The 16,689-nt window shown below is 44.4% G+C and overlaps 1 long non-coding RNA gene across 1 annotated transcript in view; it reads left to right on the top strand.

The window, feature by feature from the left end:
- Positions 1–16,032: 16,032 nt before the first annotated feature.
- Positions 16,033–16,689, top strand: part of LOC147363259 (uncharacterized) — a 408,991-nt gene continuing 408,334 nt past the window's right edge. Inside the window, exon 1 of the long non-coding RNA XR_015135898.1 lies at positions 16,033–16,255. This is a non-coding gene — a long non-coding RNA (uncharacterized LOC147363259). The remainder of the gene's footprint in view (positions 16,256–16,689) is intronic.

Here is a 16,689-nt window from a genome sequence, read left to right on the forward strand (position 1 = left end):
GGTGGTGTTTGTTTGTTCTTTAATTATGAATGCTTATAAGACAATGCAGCTGCTTTAGAACTGTGTTTCTGAACCCATGTCCTGCAGACACCTATCGGGTGAGAAGGAGGGACAGATTTGAGGGATGGGTAGGAGGTGCAGGAGGGAAAATAGGTTACTGCTTATCAGATGGCATAAATTTTCAAGGAGAATCAAAATGCAAAACTTGGGAATAAATCATAGCAATATCATAATTAATGTAGTAGTAGTGTTGCTGTTTATTAATGCTGAAGTGTAGTTTTCCTAACTGTCTGACTTACAATTTGCATACCATTAAATAATGCATAATATGGCACACTGAATTCTGTTTTTCAAATATATGCTTTTGGTGGCTACTATGCAGGATTTGAGTTTGTCTTTTAATTTAGCTCAAGAAAGATAATGTCACTGGGTTAGTGGTAAATCCCAAAGAAGGTGATGAATATCAATAGTTGTTTATTAAATATTCTAATTTTAGGTTCCCAAAGCTTCAGCAAATATATCTTAATGCAGACAAACAAACAAACATAAAACTTCTTTATTACTCACACCAGGAAATTTGGGGCAGATTTTATAAGGGGAAAAGATGATAGGAGGAAAGAGTTCCACATCAGACACTCTATTGTCATTGTGATAGCGCCCCGTTCCTTAGAAATTAGTGACACAAATAAGTTAGGTCTACAAATGAGTGATAAAAATTCCTTCTGGCTCAGTTAATTTGCAAAGAACTTTTCTCACTTTGGTGTTTTCTATTGCCTCGAGATCCAGACGAGAACTAGAGACAATATAGCATATTAAAACAGGTTTATAAATAATAGAACTCAGACACCTGTGTGTTGCAGATTTACATATTGGCTGTGAACGCAAGTGGGGAAAATCTTACCCACTCACCCTCTGGCTAGGTTACCTAGCCTAGTGAGAAGACAGCAAAATAATTGGCATCTGGATTCTTTCCTGGTTATTCATCATAAATAATGACTCCTCACAGTCAAGCGCTGCTTTATGCGTGATGCGGGGCTTTCATATGCATTGTTTCATCTGATCCTCAGTGGAATAGATCTCAAGCCTTCCATTTTGTGGATGAGAAGAGTGAGGCTCACCAATGTTAAGGGCTTGCCCAAAGCCATGTCATTGAGAGCAGAGAAGCCAGTGTTCTGGTGTCTTGTCAGCTTAATTCCACTGAACTCTGTGACTGGTCAAAAGGATTGTCTCTTACCATGTTAGCACACAAGCTGTAAACGTTCACCAACACACACACGTATGGCTCTCACTCAGAGATCGAGGATGTCCACTATAAGGGCACACAAAGATGTCTTCTCCTACAGCTGACTGCTCACTGCAGAGGGGAGCCTGGAGCAAGCAAGACAAATATCTCTGGTCGATGAGGTGGCCTGGATGAGTTTTTGAGAGTTCCTCTCATCTAGGTGAGATGGGACCGCCAGACAAGGGTTATTTTTTGGAGGAACATTCCCTGCCCCACATTCTGCCTCTGTGTTACTGAAACCTCAGACCATTAGGGATTCCGGGACAGCATCTTCCCTGAACGTGCTAAGCCCCTTGCCAATACCTAGAAATGGTAACTCTGCTTCACAAAGGAGACCCGACTGAAATAGAACAAACAATCCTGGATTTGGGGACAACTTCAGCCTTGGTGCTTGCTACACTGTAATTCCTGATCTGTGTGTTTCTGCCTCTACCTCTTATTTCTTCTTGGAGTCAGTGTGTACATAAACGGTATCTCTAGAAGTAGGATTACTGGGGGGAGGAGAGGGAGTGGGTAAAGTGTATATTTTTCTTCATCCTCCTTTTGGAGAAGAAAGAGCCCTCGTTGAAGCAAACAGAAAACAAACCAACCCCAAACTCCAAACTCCACATATCTTCCCCCATACTCTTCACTGAAAGAAAATAAAAATTCATTTTTGAAATTCATTGTGAGATGATGGTGGTGCACTAGGGCTAGAACTTTTGAAAGCCCATGCAAGACAGATGATTTGGGAAGACATGTCCCTGTGCGATATGCCAAGGTCACGATTCTCCATGAATGGTTGAAGCAGTTGAAGGGACTGACAAATCTGATCCGGGTGCTTACTGTGCCCTCTCCCCAGAGGGAAACTTCAAATTGCAGAGAGATTAATTGGTTGCCAGGCATGCGCCGAGCATGGACTAGAGGACACAGTCCCGGGTTCTCAGGAAGTAGGGCCCAAATAACGGACATTGTTCTCACCCTCCCAAGCCTGGTCTATGAACATTAATTCTGTGGTCTGTCCAGACTGTCACACAAAACAAAAAGTTCTGTTAGCTGTCTGGGTCCATGGTGGTGGAGACTCAGTAGCTTCTATAGCACCCAGCACCAGGCCATTTGAATGTTGGTGGTGCTGGAGAAAAAAGTGATTGTATCAAAACCGGTGATAAAGAAATAAACAAAAATGGTGATAATGAAAAATCTTAGGGAAGAAGAGCAATCTTGGATCCTACTGGGGTATAACTGAGTGCCCTGACCTCAGCTAAATGTATCCTGGGCATTTTTACTTGGAGTTTTCCAGAGTATTTGTATTAAAGTCCCATCTTTCAAGCAGTAAGAAATATCTTTCCAGTTTTTTGTGTGCTGACATGATCTTCTTTTTTTTTGAAAGCTAGATAGTGAGGTGAATGGTGAAGATGGTTATTCATATTAGCAGGTTTTTTCCCAGTGTTAATGTTTATTCCTATGAAGAATTCTTGTTCTTATATAGATTAGTATCCCCAGAGAGTAGAGGTGGAGTGGATCAGAATGGAAGTGTTTCGTAGGTGTTGTTTCTCTTTTTACATGCCACACAACATTGGCTCCTTTTTGGGTGGAGTGAGAGGGAAGAGATTTGAGGAATTTGCATAGTGGTTGTGAAGATTTCATTGAGTTCAGTTGGAAGTTCAGAAAACACATGTGTTCAAGCACACCTTTCAAGGACCATCCTGAGTTCTTCATCAACAGGGAAACAGTAAGGTGAGGCTCCTTTTCTCTGACTCCCTAGCGGAGTTAGCACTTTCCAGTTTGCACTTCTCCAGAGGTACATTAAGCTAAAAAATGTCTCAATTCCAGCACAATCCAGAAGCAGTCATTCTTTCTCTTCCTCAGTTCAGTTCAGTTCAGTGGCTCAGTCATGTCCGACTCTTTGCGACCCCATGAATCGCAGCACGCCAGGCCTCCCTGTCCATCACCAACTCCTGGAATTCACTCAGACTCATGTCCATCGAGTCAGTGATGCCGGCCATCACATCCTCTGTGGTCCCCTTCTCCTCCTGCGCCCAATCCCTCCCAGCATCAGAGTCTTTTCCAATGAGTCAACTCTTCACATGAGGTGGCCAAAGTACTGGAGTTTCAGCTTTAGCATCATTCCTTCCAAAGAAATCCCAGGGCTGATCTCCTTCAGAATGGACTGGTTGGATCTCCTTGCAGTCCAAGGGACTCTCAAGAATCTTCTCCAACACCACAGTTCAAAAGCATCAATTCTTCAGCACTCAGCTTTCTTCACAGTCCGACTCTCACATCCATACATGACCACTGGAAAAACCATAGCCTTGACTAGACCGACCTTTCCTTCTAAGTCGCTAAGTTGCTTCAGTCGTGTCTGACTCTCTGTGACCCCATAGATGGCAGCCCACCAGGCTCCGCCATCCCTGGGATTCTCCAGGCAAGAACACCGGAGTGAGTTGCCATTTCCTTCTCCAATGCATGAAAGTGAAAAGTGAAAGTCAAGTCTCTAAGTCGTGTCTGACCCTTTGTGACCCCATGGACTGCAGCCTTCCAGGCTCCTCTGTCCATGGGATTTTCCAGGCAAGAGTACTGGAGTGGGGTGCCATTGCCTTCTCTGTTTCCTTCCTATCTTAGTGTAAATTAAGATATCTATTGTTGGGACTTCCCTGCCTGGTGGTCCAGTGGCTAAGGCTCTGTGCTCCCAGTGCAGGGGGCCCAGGTTTGATCCCTGGTTGGGGAACTGGATTCCACATGCTGCATCTAAAAAGATCCTGCATACCACAAGAAAGATTCCAAGTGCTGCAACTAATACCCAGCTCAGTCAAATAAATAAATACATTAAAAAAGAAATATATATAGTTAAATCACATTACCTTTCTCCTTGCTTTATATTTAAAAAAAAATACTCCCAGGAAATAATTAAGATTTGTAGAGCACTTTTAGGCTTCCCTGGAGGCTCAGATGGTAAAGGATCTGCTTGCACTGCAGGAGACCTGGGTTCGATCCCTGGGTCTGGAAGATCCCCTAGAGGAGGGCATGGCAATCCACTCCAGTATTCTTGCCTGGAGAATCCCATGAACAGAGGAGCCTGGCGGGGCTACAGTCCATGGGGTGGCAAAGAGTGGGACACGACTGAGTGACTAACACTTTCAGACTTTCATAGGGCACTTTTACAGACATGACAGTATCAATTTTCCCAGTGATTCTAAAACTTCGGTAGGACAAGAATAGACTAAAGCTCAAAAGGAACCACAGCAATCATTCATTTTACAGACCAGGGCAACAGAGGCCTAAAGATTAAGTGAAGGACCTAAGATCACACAGCTTGAAAATAGTGAGAGCCAAGCTTGAAACCACACAGTTAGTGGCTGAGCCAGAATTGGAACCCAAGCCTGCAGCTCCTGTGCAAAGGAATTCAAGCTGCAAATCTTTCCCTTGTGACCTACTAAATTCAGAAGCAGGAATGGCAGAAAAAGTGTGCATTACAGAAGGACTTAAGAATGAAATCAAAAGCTTGTTTTGGTGCCAGTCCTAGTGGGGAGTATGTAAGTGTGTCCCATATTTCAAGGATTTCTAAACGGCATCCTGATGACAGGGGGCATTGAGGTCACTACCTGGAAAGACTCCTCCTTTAATCCACCCCTCTGATGGTAGAAATGAACTTAGGACCCACGAATCGCTGGGAGACAGCATTTAAAGTTTAAAGGGCATAAAAAAAAGCTACTCACCAAACCAAATTCATCTCAAATGTCTTAAATAGATCTCACAATCTGTTCCATTCTCTAGGCAAGATTTAAGGGAAACGCCCACCTAATTTGCATTTCATGGCCTCGTCGCATCCAGTTAGAGAATTCAAATGGCCAATAGCATGACCTGAACTCTGTTACTAGGGATATTTAATTTTGAGTTCAAAGATGGTGAGAGAGCAATGAACTACATGGAGGGTTGACTGAAATGGTATACAGCTCTGAGTTGTGAAGGTTATTCCACTTACTAATGCTATTTAGGCTGCACAGTCTTTTTCTGTGCAAAGTGAAATCTTAAGTCACTGCCCACTTTGATCAGGGGTTCCTGGCTCTGTTTTTGTTGTTTATTGCGAAGTCATGTCCAACTCTTTTGCGACCCCATGAACTGTGGCCTAGGCTTCCCAGATGGCTCTAGTGGTAAAGAATACACTTGCAGGAAACATGAGAGACGCAGGTTTGATCCTTGGGTCAGGAAGATCCCCTGGAGGAGGTCATGGCAACCCACTCCAGTATTTGTGCCTGGAGAATCGCATGGGCAGAGGAGCCTGGCGGGGTCCCCCTCTAGTCCATAGGGTCGCAAAGAGTCGGACACAGCTGAAGCGACTTGGCATGGATTCATGGACTGTAGCCTGCCAGGCTCCTCTGTTCTTGGGGTTCTCCAGGCAAGAATACTGAAATGGGTTGCCATTTCCTTCTGCAGAGGATCTTTCTAACCCAGGGATCAAACCCACGTCTCCTGCATTGCAGGCAGATTCTTTCCCACTGAGCCACCTGGGAAGCCCTCCTGGCTCTGTGTGGAGATGTACAAATTCTGTCTCAACGTATTATTAGATCTGCTGTGTTCAGGTCTTCTACTGCCATTTCTTTTCTTGCCAGCCATCCTTTGATTCACATTTACTTCTTTGAATGGACATGGGTTGACTTTGAATGTCTCGAGACCCATAGGACTGCAACTACAGTGCACAGCAGCTGTTAGAGCCTGCATGGGCAGAGCCATCCCTGAAATAGGAGCAGGACGGCAGGAAGCCTCACGGAGCAACAGCAAATCAAATATCCCTGTTGAGGATGGTCTGAGAGGAAGTAATTTGCCTAATTTTTTCCCTTGATGATAGTTCCCTGAATTTCCTGAAATGGTAACGCAAAATGGGAACTTCTGTTGTCCCTTCTACTCCTCTCTCCCTGGCGATTTGTCCTCTCTTCTCAGGCACACAGAAAGCAAGCCTAGGGAGATGTGAGTGAAAATTCTCTCCCTTTGGTGCTAAGATGTGTTGTTGCTCATGCTCTTTTTCAGAGTGCCTGATTTTACCTGTTGCTGGCTTCCCTATACTAAGGGGAAAAATGAAAGTGCAAATACTCCTCTTTGGAGCAACAGCTCTCTCAAAGCTCAGAACCCAGAAACACGAGAGGTTTTCTTTTAAAGGGGTCACCTTTTATGGATTTGCTGAGAGCCACCTTGCCTTATATGTGGAGTTCTTTTCATTTTTCAGCTTCTTCCAGTGTGTGTGTGCGTGTGCTCAGTTGCTTCAGAGTGTCCAACTCTTTGCGACCCATAGTCTGTAGCCCTCCAGGCTCCTCTGTTCATGGGATTCTGCAGGCAAGAATACTGGAGTGGGGTCGCCTCCTCCAGGGGATCTTCCTGACCCAGGGATCGAACCTTTATCTCCTGCATTGCAGGTGGATTCTTTACCCCTAAGCCCCCGGGGAAGCCCACGTCCAGAGTGCATTTTTTTTCCCTTCTGACATGGTGATGGATCAGGGATGGACTCCTGGTAGTTTTGATCCAGGCTGATGAAAAGTGCTGGTCTCTGAGTTGGCAATTCTGGGTTGTAATCCTGGCTTTATCTTTGCCTTGCTCACCCACCTGGTGTCCTCCCTCTGTACTTGACCCCATTCAAGGCCTATTTCTTCCTCTAAAGAAGGAAGGACACACCCTGCTTCCTACCTCCTTTCACCCAGCAGCACAGAACGTTCACAACAGTATGAATACTCTGGACTCCACATAGGATGAGGGGTACTGACAACCAGTCTTGATGACTGTGGGATGTGGGGTTGCGGTCCATCTTAAGAGTCTTTTTTTCTTTGCCTTTGGTTAGCAGACCCATTTTTAAAATAAGTTTATGTCACAGAAAAAAAAAAGCTGTAATGATTTTTGTTTGAACTCTAAAGCTGTCATGTTTTTAAAATGTTCAAATTTTGGAGATGGTTGCATTTGCAATGCTCAGGTGAGTTTTATAACTTTAGTGCATCTTAAAGTTGGAGGTCCCTCTCTACCCCTCACTCTGCTGGAGGGTAGCTTTGGAGGACAGCCTTCTTCCACAGACTTTGTGCATCTAACCAAGGGTTGCAAAGCACCACATGTCTTCTGGTGCCTGGAGACTGAAGGCCAGGCCATGTCCAAAATGTGACGTCTGATTGAACACCTAACTCTTATTATCCTCAGCTATTTTGCCTGGTAAAGAGCGGAACATAGGTCAAAGTAGAAATGATATACCAGTTAATGTTTATTGGGAATTTACTATGTTCTGGGAATAACAAGGAGGGTTTTCTTTTTTTATGAAAATATTTAATTGATTTCTTTGGCTGCCTTGGGTGTTAGTTACAGCACTTGAGCTCTCTAGTCATGGTGCACTGGCTTATTTGCTCCATGACATGTGGGAACTTAGTTCCCCAATCAGGGACTGAACCAGCTTACCCTGCACTGCAAGGTGGATTCTTAACCACTGCACAACCAGAGAAGTCCCACGATAAGAGTTTTCCATGCACGTTCTTGTTCTTATGTCTTCTTTATAACCACCTTGTGGGGACAGCTACCACTATTATTCCTGTTTTACTGAAGCTTCAGTTCAGTTCAGTTGCTCAGTCGTGTCTGACTCTTTGTGACCCCATGAATTGCAGCACGCCAGGCCTCCCTTCCATCACCAATTCCTGGAGTTCACTCAAACTCATGTCTATCGAGTCAGTGATGCCATCTAGCCATCTCATGTTCTGTCGTCCCCTTCTCCTCCTGCCCCCAATCCCTCCCAGCATCAGAGTCTTTTCCAATGAGTCAGCTCTTCGCATGAGGTGGCCAAAGTATTGGAGTTTCAGCTTCAGCATCAGTTCTTCCAATGAACACCCAGGACTGATCTCCTTCAGGATGGACTGGTTGGATCTCCTTGCAGTCCAGGGGACTTTCAAGAGTCTTCTCCAACACCACAATTCAAAAGCATCAATTCTTCGGTGCTCAGCTTTCTTCACAGTCCAACTCTCACATCCATACATGACCACAGGAAAAACCATAGCCTGTACTAGATGGACCTTTGTTGGCAAAGTAATATGTCTGCTTTTGAATATGCTATCTAGGTTGGTCATAACTTTCCTTCCAAGGGGTAAGCGTCTTTTAATTTCATGGCTGCAATCACCATCTGCAGTGATTTTGGAGCTGAAAAAAATAAAGTCTGACACTGTTTCCACTGTTTCCCCATCTATTTTCCATGAAGTGATGGGACCGGATGCCATGATCTTCGTTTTCTGAATGTTGAGCTTTAAGCCAACTTTTTTACTCTTCTCTTTCACTTTCATCAAGAGGCTTTTTAGTTCCTCTTCACTTTCTGCCATAAGGGTGGTTCATCTACATATCTGAGGTTTTTGATATTTCTCCTGGCATTAGAGACACTAAAATGACCTGTCCAAGGTTATACCATTGGTACTGCTGCTGTGAATCCTCACTCTGGAATCCTCTTAACCTCTACGTAGATACGGGCCTCCAGGGACTAGCTCATTCTACAGATTTGTCATCATATGTAATGCCACGGTTGGGGGTATCATATGAAAATAATATGAAAACAATGCTAATTAAACTGATTAGGAAGTGTGTTCAAAATGGCTTTGCTGACTGAGTTCTGGTTCTGTTACCTACTGAGCAAGGTCAGTGTCAGTAGTTCCCACGGTGCTTGCATTTCTATCTGTCCTTGGTGCTGGGAAGATGAGTTTGATTTTGTTAGGCATATCTGAGGAATTCACTCATGCATCTGCAGTAAGGCTCATTCATTGTTCAATCAACAAATATTTATTAGGTCCCTGCTACAAGCAACCTACAGAGCTAAGTGCTGGGAAAGGAGGCAAAGAGGTAAAAGGCACAGTCGTTGCCTGTCAGAAATGGCCACCAGTGGAGAATTAAATTAATTAGAATCCTCCTAAATAACTAGTCTTAGTTGAGTTGATGTGGTGAGAACAGTGAGCCTTTTAAAATGCTAATATATAATTCACTTTGCCAGCGTAGACAGCAGTCCCAGGCAAGGGGCTTCAGAGCTCCCAAATGAATGAGAATGATATTCTTTATACCTTACCTATAGGATGCACACTTAAAAGTTGTTTTCAAGTGGTGGAGATGAGTATACACTGATGTTTCTTCATCTGGCCCTATCTTATTGGGAAAAAATAACAGCAGGTAATTTAGAAGGAGGGAGTAATAGAAACACAGTTCTTGTTCTGGGATCAAAGATAAGTGACCTATAAAGGGATACGTCCAGGTATTCAACCGCCTGAGCTGTCTGTAACTGATTATTTACATCTAATGTAATCTAAATGGAGCATGACAAAGACATCTTTACTTCTCCTACATGCAGTCCTACAGTCTCTCTCAGAACATCAACATCAGATAAGCTGGTTTTCTCTACCTACAATGTGCAAGGTGAAGTTCTAGGCACCGTGGATAACTATAAAAACTATAGAACTTCCCTGGTGGTACAGTGGATAAGAATCTGCCTGCCAGTACAGGGTACACAAGTTCAATCCCTGGACTGGGAAGATCCGCGTGCCTTGGAACTACTGAGCCCGGGTATCTAGAGCCTGTGCTCTGCAACAAGAGAAGCCACCTCAATGAGAAGCCTGTGCACCGCCAGGAGGAGTAGCCCTGGCTCGCTGTGTCTAGAGAAAGCCGCTCTCAGCGACAAAGATGCAGAAAACCAAAAAACAAACAAATAAATAATTTTAAAAAGATACCCCCCAAATTATAACACCCTATTCCTGGTCCTAATGTGAGGGATAAGACTATAAACATAAAAGCAAATAATAAGTAATTAATAACTAAAAGGTATGATAGGATTAATTCAGAAGTGAGATACGAACTGTAGCAATGTAAAGGAAGATAATTTCTTTAGGACTCACAAAGATGTTGAGCTTTTGGTTGGTCATCAAAAGTAGGCTAGGATTTAGATGATGAAGAGAAAGGATGAGGGCAAGTCAATTCAAGGTACTGTTGTGATGCTTAGAGGGCAATAGGTAGACCAGTGAGGCAGGAAAAAAAAAGGTTTTCTATGAAAATCATGGAAAATAAGGTTGGAAACTAATCTGGAGCCATTTTGTGGAGGGGCTTTAACGATAGGCTTAAGGGGTTTGCGTTATAGTCAATAACAAGTCTTTCAAAATTATGCCCATAGAAAAGTCTTAGGAAGAGTGTAACCAGGTATGGAATGGATTGGCAGGGAACTCAGAGACCAAGAGACTAGTCAGACATGATCCTTGAAGGTGTTGGCAATTTCCTAGAGGAAGGACTCTGCTGTGAGTATAGTATTGTGTCAGATTATGTAGTCATCCTTATCACATTCAAGTGGGCAATGATCACATTGTTCAGTGGTATATCTAAATCCCCACTTGCCCTAGTTAGAGCAGTGGAAACCCACAAAAAGTCTTCCTTATATAATGACTGTTGATAGAGACCTACCCAATGAAGGGAATAAAGATGAAGACCTTGAAGCCAAGCAGGTCAGTTAGTTCCCAGAGACAGACTGCGTTTATAATACAAACTGAAAACATCAGGTCTCATGGAGCGTTTAACACTTTACCATCATCTCAACACAATGATGAACTCAACTGGAAAAAGAACAGAAAGCTACAAGAGGAGGCTCCAAGGACTTTCCTCTTTTAGGTGGAAGATTTATGAAATTTTTCATTCTCTTGACTACTTGTATAAGTTATATTATGTTGCTTTTTTTCTTTGCAGCCTGCTTGTTGATACATGCTATGTCCCATAACAATAAGATTTAATTGCCACTTGGCCACAAAATTAGATGAGTTTCATAATGAAGGTAGGAATTGAAAGTAAGCAAGCATGTTTACCTGGAATCAGTGAAATGTTCTCTGTATAAAGTAAGGCTGAACAAGCTGGGGCTTCACTCTATTGGAGTTTATATTTCAAAAACAGGGACCTTTGTATTTTTGTATTGCAGTCATATAATCTAATATCCTTCCATGCCTCATATCTCTTGCCTGGCATTCTGTTCCTTCTAGAAGCAGGACTGGTCTATGACTGTCTGGTGTCATAAATCAGGACATCTAAGGCATATAAAGAATAATTTTTGGCACTGGGTTTCCGATTCTCCTTGTCATCATTGTTTCTCCCAGAGTCCCCTCCCCATTCCTATGACCTGTCTACAGCCACAAGCCTTGGCCCTGGCCCCACCTCTCAGGAAGATTGTCAGGATGTGAATACAGGCTAAGAGAGTGGTCGGGAGCTTCCCAAAGGGGTTCAACACACATGGAAACCTTCCCCTGACATCTGAGAACATTTTGATATTACCAGTATGGCCTGCGTCTCCCCTCCCACTGAAATTAAGTATAATGGGAAAAGTTAAGTATTCCCAGTAGACCTTGATGGGGACCAGGGAGGAAAGTAAGGCCTATGTGTGGTGCAGCCCATGGAGCAGAGGACAAAGCTCCCTTCTCGAGCTAAACATCTCCTCTTCCTTGTTGACACCTTAGTAAAATAATGGCTGAAAATCATGTGTACTTGGTTAGGAAACTCAGGTGTCCATACAATTGTTTAATAGTTGGCATACAATTGCCCTTTCTATTTTCCCTGGGAGTCAGAATGACGGTGTCTGTACAGGAAGCTTGTGCATATGTGCAGTTTCACCTCCAGTTCCTTACGTATACTCCTGTTTACAACATAAGCACACTCATGTCTTATGCGGGCTGCCTGTCCACACTCATACAGACAGGAAAACACACCTTGTCTATAATGACTGTGATGGTCTCAAGGACATGATTGGGCTTTGATCTCTGATATTCATCACTCCCAGGTTTCCAGAGTCTTATCTTCAGAAACTGTATTCGCTCTGGGCTCCCACCTCTCTTCTTCAGGAGTTAAAGGTCAAGGCGACAGAGCTGGGCTAGGGAAGCTGGGTTTATCCTTTCCTGGCGTACGGAGTCATTGTGTCTACAGAACAGATGTGGGATGGGCAGGAGCGGAGTAAACTTATCCCCTCTCCTACTGGAAATCACATTTAATTCTGACCCAAGGGGCCTCCGTGTTGCAAATGGAGAGGTAATTAAGCCTCCAGACTCAGAGCCTTTTGGGGTGAGAGGGCTTAGTTTTTCATATCTGCATTGAGTATATTTTTGAAGAGCAGAGGGTGGGGGTCAGGGAGGCTTAGGAAGCCTTGATGAGAACGGAAACAAGATGACAGGTGTTGGGTGTATTGCTGTTAGGTGGCATGGATGAACGGAATGCATATTTAAAAATTCATTTCAGTTTTAAAGAGCCCAAAGAATTCTACCAGCGCCCTGGGTGGTGTGATGGAGGAATGGGAATACCGACCTACCTGGCAAGGGTTCATGGGAAGGTGTAGGGGCTGGAATGCTCCTTCTGCTTTCATTATTATTTAAAAAAAGTTATTTTTAAAGTGGAAAAGTTTCACCTGCAGAGACCAGATGTGAGACCTCGAAGGACAAGAGCCCTCCGCTGGTAACCACACTTGGTTGTTAACCAACACAGCCAAGGATGGAGCCGAGTGACCTAGAGGGAGATGGCTGAGGTAACCAATCCCCAGGAGTGGTCCCCCCGAGGAGTGTCGGTCCCACTTCAGCCACTGCTGGCAAGGAACATTCCACTTGCTGTGGCTGCTCTGTGTTGATTCAGCCGATCCCTCCTGGGTATGTGGCTGCAGTGAAGCTTGGAAAATCTGAAGCAACCAAGAGGACTTGAGATTTCCATTTAGGAATGTGGACAACCTTCAAGGGATGCAGAGAGAATATGTGTGTGTGTGTGTGTGTATGTTGGGTTTCTGCAGAGAGTGGGGGTCACTCCCTCACTCCCCCCAGCTGTGTTAGCACTGGTGAAGCGGAAGTTGCCCCTGTACACTGCAAAACCCTCCCCTCTCACCACCCACTTCAGGAACTAAGCCGAGAGAACTCTCTAGCATGGGCACCCTTAGTTTTTTTTTTTTTTTTTGATGGGCCAAGCTTACAGTTTTCAAAGTGCTATGACAGGATGGTTGCAAAAATAAAAAGCTAGTGAAAGCTTAGTCACAATATTTCTATAGCTGGCAATCAAAAGATCATATTGCATGCAACTGGCAAAATCATCATAGAGAAATTATGCATTTTCCAGAATACCTTATTCCCTTCTGTGTATTAAACATTACTTTAATATTCTGGTGACAATGTTTTATAATTAATCTAAATGTAAGGGAATGAGCACACCAGAGATTATGTCTCCACGCAAAGAGGTGAAAAAGCCTTTTTTTGCAGTGGCAGACTGGATTACTGACTCAACTCCTTCCACTTAGGAGCAGCCACAGATATCACTAAGGCTGATATCCCGCCCCTTCCTCCAGTGAATGCAAACATTCTGTACACTTTGGAGAGTAAAACCCTTTCACTCATAAGGGTGTTAATGTTAACACAGAAGAAAAGCATTTTAAAAATTGCATTACTTCATAGTCTTACATTGAACTCATGAGGGGGAATCTAGCCCCAGAGAGATAAAAACTAAAGAGCTGAGCTATAAACCAGTATGATAACATCCTTATTAGAAGATGCAAATTGAGGGACCCAATTCACTAAAACACATGTTACTGGTATTTAATTTTGCTTGTGGGAATATATCAGAAGTTGGCCTATGCCTTTTGCACAGTCTACTTGAAAGGAGGGTGAGTAACTTCAGCTATTAAAAAAAAAAAGTGATAAAGAAGCACAGGGCAAGCCAGGATTGAAAGATAATTGCAAGGATCCAATTTAAGTGTCCGTATACACAGCTTTCCTTTTCAGGTTTGGACTTAGAGGCACCACATTGGCAAGGGAAGGCCAGCGGGGCTTGCTCCTGTGTGGGATGCCTGGGTCTTCCAGCAGGGGAGCAGAAGGGGTCAGCCAAGCCAGTGGGGAGGGAACTCTGGTGGGTGGGGGCCAGAAGAGGCAGGCCCACGCCCAGTGGTCATCGCAGGAACTTCACTCGAACTAGTAGGGTTGTGAGCCTGTGGTTTGGAGCAGAGAAGATGCACTTCCCCATGAGAAAAAGGTCAGTTCCTCTTTCCTTGGGTGGCACAAACAGCCTGCAGGGTGTTCTTGGACTTCCTGCCACTGCTGCCACTACCACCCCCGCCCTGAATAGGTGAACTATGCTTCCCTCTCAAGCTGACATGGCGAGGCTGTACCCTCATCTTCCAGGTAGCCATTCCTGTGGGACTCGACAGATGGGAAAACTGGTCCTTAGCTTTCCCTTCCTCTCACCACTTTCCTCACCTGGGGACTCTGCAGGTAGGGAGCTCTCCCCTCAAGACTCAAAGTGCTATCTGTGGATCAGAGTGCTGTTACAGGGACTGGGCATCACCTCGAGCCTGGTAGAAATGTACAACCTGCAGCCCCACCCCAGAGATACCGAGTCATAGTCTGCATTGACTTTTGAGAAGTATGACCAACCCCATGCTGTGATCTACAGCGTGAGCCCCCCGTTTCACCTCTACCATGTTGGATTTGTATAATGAAGAAAGAGTCCTCCAAACATCTAATTGCTTTTTTTTTTTTTTGATGGGGTTTCCCAGGTGGTGCTAGTCGTAAAGAACCCGCCTCCCAATGCAGGAGATGTAAGAGACATGGGTTTGATTCCTGGGTTGGGAAAATCCCCTGGAAGAGGATATGGCAACCCACTCCAGTATTTTTGCCTGGAGAACCCCATGGACAGAGGAGCCTGGCAGGCTACAGTCCATGGGGTCGCAAAGAATCAGACAGGACTGAAGTGACTTAACATACATGTACGGAAAGAGTCAAATCTTTATGACTAGAGGGAAGAAAATATCATAGGAAGCATAGGGATACATTGGATGTGTCAGGGCACAAGCATAATACACTGTTAAACACTACCTTAGATACTATTAAGGTCACCTGGATGTTGGGTGGGGAGGAAGAGGCATCCAGCCCATGGGAGCACAAAGGGGTTGGCGGAAGCTCTAGAAGAAGCTTTGAACATAAGGGTGGTCTGGCCCTGCCTGGCCTTCTCCAGGAATAGGCTGCCAGTAACCTCCTTGAAGTGGAAGTTAGGGAGACAGGGAGGAGAGGAAAAGGGTGGAGGGCAGGGACGCCCAGGCCACCGTGGATGGTTAAACTTGCCGACCTGGAAGCTGGCTGGGTAAGCCTTCAGTGATCTCAGGGGCTTCTTGGACTAACTCTGCTCCAACTAGCCTGCCAACACCTCAAATTCCTTTAATAAGAGGAAAATCCTTCATAACACAATTAGGAGAGAAAATGCTTACACAGCAAATGTTGGGTTGAGGTAACACAGAAGCGTGAACAAGTTAAAGAATAACCAGCCAGGGACTTCCCTGGAGGTCCAGTGGCTAAGACTCCATGGAGGTTCCATCCCTGGTCAGGGAGCTAGACCCCACACACCACAATAAAAGATTCTGTGTGCCACAGCTAAGACCCAGCACAGCCAAATAAATAAAAATAAAAAAAAGAATAACCAGCCAATCAATCCTCAAGTCTGGACAGGTGAGGAGATGGGCCTGGCTTGTTTGGCTAGGCCAACAGACTCAACTAAACTCAGCTAAATTAGAGAAGAGGGCTGGCTGCTGAACATGGATTTTGAAGACTCCACTCTTAGCTATGAGTGGGGCCTAGTTTACCCCACCCTGAGCAAGAGGAATGAAGCCTTTGAAGGAAGTATTTTAGTCCTGCAGCTGCAAAGGCCATAGCTCAAGTTTGCATTATTCAACAATGGTTTTGTTTTTTGTTTTTAAACCCAGATTATTTCATATACCAGGAGTTTGACTCCTAGGGCTTTATTAAATGGAACATTGTATTTAAATGTCTTGTTTCTCCACCTTTGCCTGTCCCGCACTTTATGACTTTCCCTGGAGCAAGCACAGTGCCTCCATACCATTCTCTGTAGAGACGCCCAGACATAAGCAGCCTGTTTGAAGGGCCGAGAAGACCTATGGTGGAATAACTTCCTCTCCCAGGATGGATTTTCCACATGTTATCCACGTGTATCCAGGTCTCTGGAGTGAGTACCTTACTTATGTTTTTCTTATATTTTTTAAAAGCAAAGAAGATATTTTTCATGAGGCTCTCAAAGTTCAGATTACACCATCAGACTGATGGACAGGGGACTGAGGAAGCAGCAGGGATGGGATCATTAATTAATGCTTTCAAATGTGTGGATTAAAGCGCTCATATTTTCCCAATAGTTCAGACCCAGGTTTTAGATTCAGTTCATGTGTGGCCTTTGAGGATCCACCTCTCCAGATGCTTCCTTTGGGAGGGAGAGCCCTGGGTGACTCTGTCATGTGGAATCAGAAGGAACGATTCCTGAGCACTTGAGAGAAATGCTTAAATGATAGCACCGACTCTCTGGGGAGGCAGCTCCGGGTCTTTGGAGGAGGCACGTGTAGTTTATGGAGGTCTGTAATTCTGTTTAGACTTCCAGTCATTTTCTTA

This window comes from Bos grunniens, chromosome 11, assembly GCF_055505025.1.
Source record: "Bos grunniens cultivar Pamir isolate PY7600 chromosome 11, Bosgru_T2T1.0, whole genome shotgun sequence".
Lineage (NCBI taxonomy): Eukaryota > Metazoa > Chordata > Mammalia > Artiodactyla > Bovidae > Bos > Bos grunniens.